This window comes from Apodemus sylvaticus, chromosome 8, assembly GCF_947179515.1.
Source record: "Apodemus sylvaticus chromosome 8, mApoSyl1.1, whole genome shotgun sequence".
In the NCBI taxonomy this organism is placed as follows: domain Eukaryota; kingdom Metazoa; phylum Chordata; class Mammalia; order Rodentia; family Muridae; genus Apodemus; species Apodemus sylvaticus.
Window position 1 is genome coordinate 94,126,021 of NC_067479.1, and position 7,748 is coordinate 94,133,768.

Consider the following 7,748-nt stretch of genomic DNA (forward strand, 5'->3'; position numbering starts at 1 on the left):
ATCATACATGGCTCTTTGCCCTTAAATTTTTTTCTTTTGCTGTTACACGCCTGTGACTCAGCACTTGAGAGATGAAGGCAGGGGCTGGAGACACGGCTCAGAGGTTAAGAGCGATGACTGTTCTTCCTGAGGTCCTGAGTTCAAATCCCAACCACATCACCACACTCATAACTATCTATGACACCATCTGGTGCTCTCTTCTGGCCCGCAGGCATACACGCAGGAAGAACACTATACATAATAAAGAAATAAACCCTAAAAATAAATAAATAAACCAAGGAGATGAAGCAAGATGGTAAAGTGTGACCTTGCTGAGCTCAGTGCGAGCCTGAGTTACCTGAGACACTAGCTTTTTTTTTTCTTTTCTTTCTTTTTTTTTTTTTTTTTTTTTGCTTTTGTATTTTTGTTTATTGTTTTTTTGTTTTGTTTTGTTTTGTTTTGTTTGCTTTTTCGAGACAGGGTTTCTCTGTGTAGCCCTGGCTGACCTGGAACTTACTCTGTAGACCAGGCTGGCCTTGAACTCAGAAATCCTCCTGCCTCTGCCTCCCAGAGTGCTGGGATTACAGGCGTGCGCCACCACTGCCAGGCAATAAAAAAATTTTTAAGAGGGAGGGAGGGAGGGAGGGAGAGAGAGAGAGAGAGAGAGAGAGAGAGAGAGAGAGAGAGAGAGAGAGAGAGAGAGAATGAGAGAGAGAATGAGAGAGAGAATGAGAGAGAATGAGATCCCAAAAAATGCCTCTGGGAGGAAATTCTGGTTTAGGAAGGGCAGTGGCTTATTAACCACTCTACAAGCCTTAGTCAGGTGCTCGCTGGGTACCGAGGGGGCAGTGCTAGGCATTTACCCCAGAAAGACTCATCCCAGGGCCATGCTGGCCGGGAGCCCTGGCTAGGAGTCAAAGGAAGTATCCCAAGGCCATAGCCGTGGAGATTGGCTTCAGTACAGGCCTGTGCTGGCTCGGGGCTCACAGCACCCAGCCGAGGCATGCCCCAGGAGTGCGCACACGGGTCCAGGGCCGCCACAGCAATGCCAGCCCTGTCGCTCAGGCACGCAGCTGCTGGAGGCCATCACGCCTCATCGGTGCCCACTCGGTAGACGGTGGATGGGGAACGGCAGATGTGTCGGGGCATATCAGGGTAACTTCACCCTGAGCTGCATCCGGATGGATGGCCAAACGAGGGCAGGGTCACATCCACAGCCCGAGGCTCTGCTCTCCACCCCAACATCCCAGGCAGCAGCCTGGCTTATGAAACACAGGCACCGCTTTACATAATCACGGGGGACGGAAAAATCACCGGGAACGGAAAGCAGATGTTGACGAAGGGCCCTGACCTCAGCAGTAGATTTTTCAAGATGGAGTTTTCTTTTGCTTTTTTCTGATGATAAAAGCCAAATGTGGTCATTGCCACCTAATCCCTGAAGGGGGAAAAAAGCAATGGGTGAAGAAGAAACTGTAAGTCTCTCAGTCCCACCCTTCCAAATCTCTCTAGGCTGTGAGCCCGTCCTTGCAGAATTTCTGATTTCTGCTGAGTCTATGCGAATGGGTGTGAGCATGGCATGTGCGCGCACGTGTACACACACACACACAGACAAAAAATACACGTACATACTTCAATTTTTTAAAAGATTTATTTGTTATTACATGTAAGCACACGGTCGCTGTCTTCAGACACACTAGAAGAGGGCATCAGATCTCATTACAGATGGTTGTGAGCTACCATGTGGTTGCTGAGATTTGAACTCAGGACCTTCGGAAGAGCAGTCAGTGCTCTCAACCACTGAGCCATCTCTCCAGCCTCTATGCTTCAAATTTTTACTACATTTGTGTAATGAGAATTCTAGAATTTTGGTTTCTTATGTATTCATTCATTCATTCATTCATTTATTGTATGTGAGTACACTATTGCTGTCTTCAGACACACCATAAGATGGCATTGGATCCATTATAGATAGTTGTGAGCCACCCGGTGGTTGCTTGGAATTGAACTCAGAACCTCTGGAAAAGTAGTCAAGTGCTCTTAACCGCTGAGTCATCTCTCCAGCCCCAGATTTTGGGTTTCTTTAAAAACACAGAAATAGTCAGGTGGTGGTGGTGCACACCTGTAATCCCAGCACTCTGGGAGACAGAGGCAGGCAGATTTCTGAGTTCGAGGCCAGCCTGGTCTACAGAGTGAGTTCCAGGACAGCCAGGGCTACACAGAGAAACCCTGTCTCGAAAACAAAACAAATCCAACCCCCCTCCCAAAAAAACCCCACAGAAATATTGTAAGACTATGGTTTTGTTTTATTCCCTGGTGTGGGGATTTGGGGCTGTTTCAGACTGTCCACAGCACCTGACTACGATTTGCCTCGTGCTCTAGCAGAGGTATGGTTTTGCCAGCTGGAAATAATTTCTGCAATTGTGTGAGGCTTTGAATTCTGGGAACTTTTCAGAGGCTATATAAATGCTAGGGCCCTGAGAGGTAGTGTTGGTTGTGGTTTGTCAGTAGTCATGTTAAAAGAAACAAGAACAAATAAATTAGAGTCAAGAATCTCTCCCCTCAGGCTGGAGAGATGGTTCAGCGATTAAGAGCACTGTCAACTCTTCTGAAGGTCCTGAGTTCAAATCCCAGCAACCACATGGTGGCTCACAACCATCTGTAACAAGATCTGACTCCTTCTGGGGTGTCTGAAAACAGCTACAGTGTACTTACATATAATAAATAAATAAATCTTTAAAAAAAAAAAAGAATCTCTCCCCTCCCCCATCCTTCTTTCTCTCCTGTCTAGTGATATGGATGAAACCAGGGGGATAAAGGGTGGGAAAAAGAAGAACTGACAAGCCGGGTGGTGGAGGCGCATGCCTGTAATCCCAGCACTCTGGGAGGCAGAGGCAGATGGATTTCTGAGTTCCAGGCCAGCCTGGTCTACAGATTGAGTTCCAGGACAGCCAGGGCTACACAGAGAAACCCTGTCTCGAAAATAAACCAAAAACAAAAAACAAACAAACAAAACAAAAACGACAATGTACCAAATTTCAGCACACTCTCCCTGTCTCTGCCTCTCCCTGTCTCTCTGTCTCTGTCTCTGTCTCTCTCTCTCTCTCTCTCTCTGTGTGTGTGTGTGTGTGTGTGTGTGTGTGTGTGTGTGTGTGTGTGTGTGAGATGGAGAGGTCAGAGGACAACTTGCAGGGAAAAGTTCTTCGAGTCTACCACATGAGTCTTGGCAGCAGGCACTCTCCGGATCATCCCTCCAGCCTCCCTCAGCCCTTCAAGTATCCCCCCTCCCCACAGGGTTTCTCTGTATAGCCCTGGCTGTCCTGGAACTCACTCTGTAGACCAGGCTGGCCTTGAACTCAGAAATCTGCCTGCCTCTGCCTCCCAACTGCTGGGATTAAAGGCGTGCGTCACCACTGCCCAGCCTTTAAGTACTTTTTTTAAAAAAGAATTTTACTTTGAGGCAGGATGTTGCTCTGCAGCCCTGACTGTCTTGAGCTTACTGTGTGGACCAGGCCAGTCTCCCACTCACAGAGATGCCCCTGCCTGTACTGGGATAAAAAGTGTGAACACCACTCTTTTGCTTTTGATGAACAGCTTTTCTGGTCCTTGCTGTGATTCTGGTAATGCTGTGCAATGGATGTCTCAGCCCCGCTCCCCACCCCACCCCCAATCCAGCCTGACAGAACTTCAGTCCTTCTGTCTCGACTTCTTAAGCGCTGAGATTCCAGGTGTGTGCCAGCTCTCAGGACCCAGCAAAACACTGAGCTCAGGGTTAGCCAGGCTCACCACCGACATCTGAGCAGGCTGGCTGCCAGAATTCCCAAAACCCCAACACAATTGCCTGAGGGGCTTGCTACCAATGCAGAGTCCTGGGCCCTGCTCTATGGAGACAGGTCAGAAGTTGCATGTGAGGCCATAGGAGGACATGCCTATAACCCGAGCACTCAGGAGGTCTGAGGAGTTTAAAGGCCAGCCTGGGCTACATACTGAAACCCTGTTGTTGTTGTTGTTGTTTTAAAAAAGAAACAACTTTGGAGGTTCTGTCTTCACTTTGGCCGCAGTCTCTGCCCACTACCACCACAGATGCTTGTACAGAGGGAACGTCCCTCAGGACCACCTCTTGGCATAGCGTTCTGGGTCAAAGGGCATGAGTCCTGCCAGGTCTTGGCCGAGAAAGCCAGAGCCTCCACTTCTGAGGTTCCAGTTCAGATGGTAGCAGGAAGGCTGGACTCTGTCTTTACCCAGGGCCTCAGCCAAGGCACCGAGGCTTTGCCAAGGGCCAGGGAGAAGCCGTGGCCCTGACTGCACTCTGTGGAGGGAAGAGCAAGGCAAGGGACCACGAAGAGAGGAAGCTGGGTACCCGAGAGCATCAGGGATGAGTCGCAGCTGGCTGGTGGGTTGTTCCTGTCCTGTCAGAGTGTATGTGAGAGACTGTGAGGGTGAGGACGTGTGAACCAGCGTTTGACAGTGTCAGAGAATATGAGAGAAAGTGCGTGTGTGTGTGTGTGTGTGAAAGAGTGTCTTAGTTACAGTTTCCATTGCTATAAAGAGATACCATGACCAAGCCAAGGACAACATTTAATTGGGGCTGGCTTACAGATTCAGAGGTGCTGTCCATTATCAAGGAAGGAGCATGGCAGCATCCAAGAAGGCGTGGGGCTGGAGGAGCCCAAAGTTCTACAGTTTGATCCAAAGGCAGACAGGAAAAGGCTGGCACCACATGGCTAGGAAGAGGGTCTCAAAGCCCACCCCCACAGTGACACACTTCCTCCAACAAGGCCACACCTCCTAATAGTGCCACTCGTGGGCCAAGCGTATTTAAATTACCACAAAGAACATGTGTGAGTGGGTGTGAGAGAGGGTGAATGTGTCAAACCTGCCTCCAGCCTGGCCCAAGTGTAACATTCTGCCACACTGGCTGCCCTGCCCGGGCTGGCAGAGCAGTGCCAGAATTTCCTGCTGAGGAGAACTCAGAGCCCTGTTGTTTCCACATCTCATTCCATCATTCCAGACAGCCTTTCTGGTCCATCATCACTGTTCTAGTGATGTCCTATATAACCATCCCAGTAGCAACACCACGGTGCATGCCACCTCTCAGCACCCCTAGTTGCTTCCCAGTACATCTCGGTGGTCACAGATGCCCCAGGAGGCAGCTGAGGGGGCATTAGGTCATGAGCACTTACACCCTGAGGACGGCTGCCCTGTGGGAGGTCCCGCTTGGGTCTTGAGGGACATTCATGTCAGTGTGTGGCTCTGCTCTCGGGTTGCATGACCTTTGCTGTCACCTGTCAGGACATCTGTGCTACTTCTTACCTTCCAACAGAGCACCTTTGTATCTCAAGGAGGACAGGCTAGAACGGAGGGAGGGCACAAGCTGGAGCAGCTGGATTCCTTCCTGGGACATCTTCCTCACACCTCTCTTTAGGGGCAGCTCTGACACTCGCTGCATGTGTTACCTCAGGCACTTTACAGAAATACTTTCATTTCAGTGCCGTTTATTGAGTACCTATTACGTACACAAGGTCACTGTAGTCTTCAGGGGTAGAGCCAGAGGCTAGAGCTCTGATCCTCTTAATCTTCTAGAACTGACATTAAGATATTTGGTAGCACATACCTTTAATTCCAGCACTCTGGCTGCCGAGGCAAGTGAATCCATGTGAGTTTGAGGCCAAGCCTCATCTACAATGTGATTTACAGGTCAGTTGAGGCTACATATAATGAGACCCTTCAGGGAGGGAGGGAGGGAGGGAGGGAGGGAGAGAGGGAGAGAGGGAGAGAGGGAGAGAGGGGGAGAGAGAGGGGGGAGAGAGAGAGAGAGAGAGAGAGAGAGAGAATGCACCTATAATGACATCCCCCTGCCTTTACTGGCTTGGGGTATACTAGGGGGCAAACCACTGGGTCTGAATGGGCTTGGAGGTTTTTTGTTTTTGAGACTGAGTCCCCTTATGTAGCCCAGGCTGACCCCAAACTCTCAGTCCTCCTGGCTCAGCTTCCCCCATGCTGGGATGAAGGTGCACGCTACCGTGCTACCGTGCACAGCTGAGTTTTGTGTTGTTGCATGTGTGCTTCTGTGAGTGCATGTGTGTGAAGGCTACAGAACCTCAGGTGTCACTCCTCCTGTGCCATCCACCTATTTTCCATTTAATTTATTTTTGAGATGGTGTCATTAACCTGGAGCTTGCCAGGTAGGCTGGCTAGCTGGACTCGCTGGCCAGTGACCCAAATGGATTCACCTGTCTCTGCCTTCCCAGGGCTCCGGTTTCAAGGTCGCATACAGCACACTGAGCTAAATCTAGGGTCTCAAGCCTGGGTCCTCTGATTAACCAGCAAATACTCCTAACAACTGAGCCACCTCTTCATCTTGGAGCTGAAAGCTCTTAAAGCAAGGCAAGACACTGGTGTGCTGACATGGGTGGGGTGGGGCCACAGGAGCAAGAGTGGGAGAGAGGCTAGAGGGTGCGTGTGCTCAGGTGTGCTCGGGTCTGTTCCAGTGGTGGAGGGGAACCACCGAGGGACGATGGTGGGAAGCAACAGGAGTTTTCTCTGGCAACCATAAGGAATATGAACAGGAGGCTCAAAGAATCTGGGATGTAAGGGAGACAGGGGGACAAGAAGGGAGCTGGTGGCCAGGTTGGAACCCAAGGTCTTACTCCCAAGTATAATGTGATTTATGAAGTATTGAATTAAAGACCCTCGGACTGGAGAACTACCCACAACAAACAGGATGTTGGCAGCACCTCCAGAATCAAGATTCTGATTTCAAAGCTGACCTTGGGGAAGACCAAAGGGACTGAAATATGGCTGAAATCCAGTGTGAACTGAACTTAATTAATGTGGAACCCCAGGATGATCTTAGAAGCCTATGGTGGCTAATTAGAGGTAGGGACATTTTCACTAGGGTGGATACATAGAAGTTAGCATTTTTATTACTGTTTATACATACACACACACACACACACACACATATATATTCCTAAATATAACTTACTTGTCTGTAGAATGTTACTGGTATATATGTTTTCAAGGTTGACCCATTTGGTATTGGGTAACCACTTGGTATGCTCTTTCTGGAAAAAAAAACTACTTCTCTCACTCTCAGGATTCCTTAGTTGCCTGTAGATCTTTGTGTAGGGGTGAAGGAAAGCAAGGATGAATATATGGAAGGGATTGGAGGGAGGAAAAGGAAGAAAGAAATGTTGTAACTATTTTATAATTTTAAGACATTCGGGCCAGACTGTGGTGGCGCATGCCTTTAATCCCAGCACTTGGGAGGCAAAGGCAGGCAGATTTCTGAGTTCAAGTTCAGCCTGGTCTACAGAGTGAGTTCTAGGACAGCCAGGGCTACACAGAGAAAACCCTGTCTCGAGAAATAAACAAACAAAAAAGACATTCAGATATACAGAAATGAACATTCAGAAATAAAAATATATACCTCTCTAGCTTATTTTTCCATTCCCAAATAGGTTATAATTTTTCCACTGTGACGAAGAAGAGGGGGAGGAGAAGGAGGATGAAGAGGAAGAAGAGGAGCAAGAAGAGAAGGAGGAAGAGGAGGAGGAGGTGGGAGGGAGAGAAGGAGAAGGAGTTATCGTCAGTGCCATGGAGGACTGGGCTAAAAATCACGGCCCTCAGGTCCACAGGGTTGGAAGGCGGAAGCTTTCCGAGCTTTGCCTCAGTAACCTGTTGGTGAGCAGAGGACAGAGGTGGTGGCACTTGCCAAGGATCTGACAGTGGGACACTCTGAGGCCACATCACTCCAGTCCCAGGTCCAG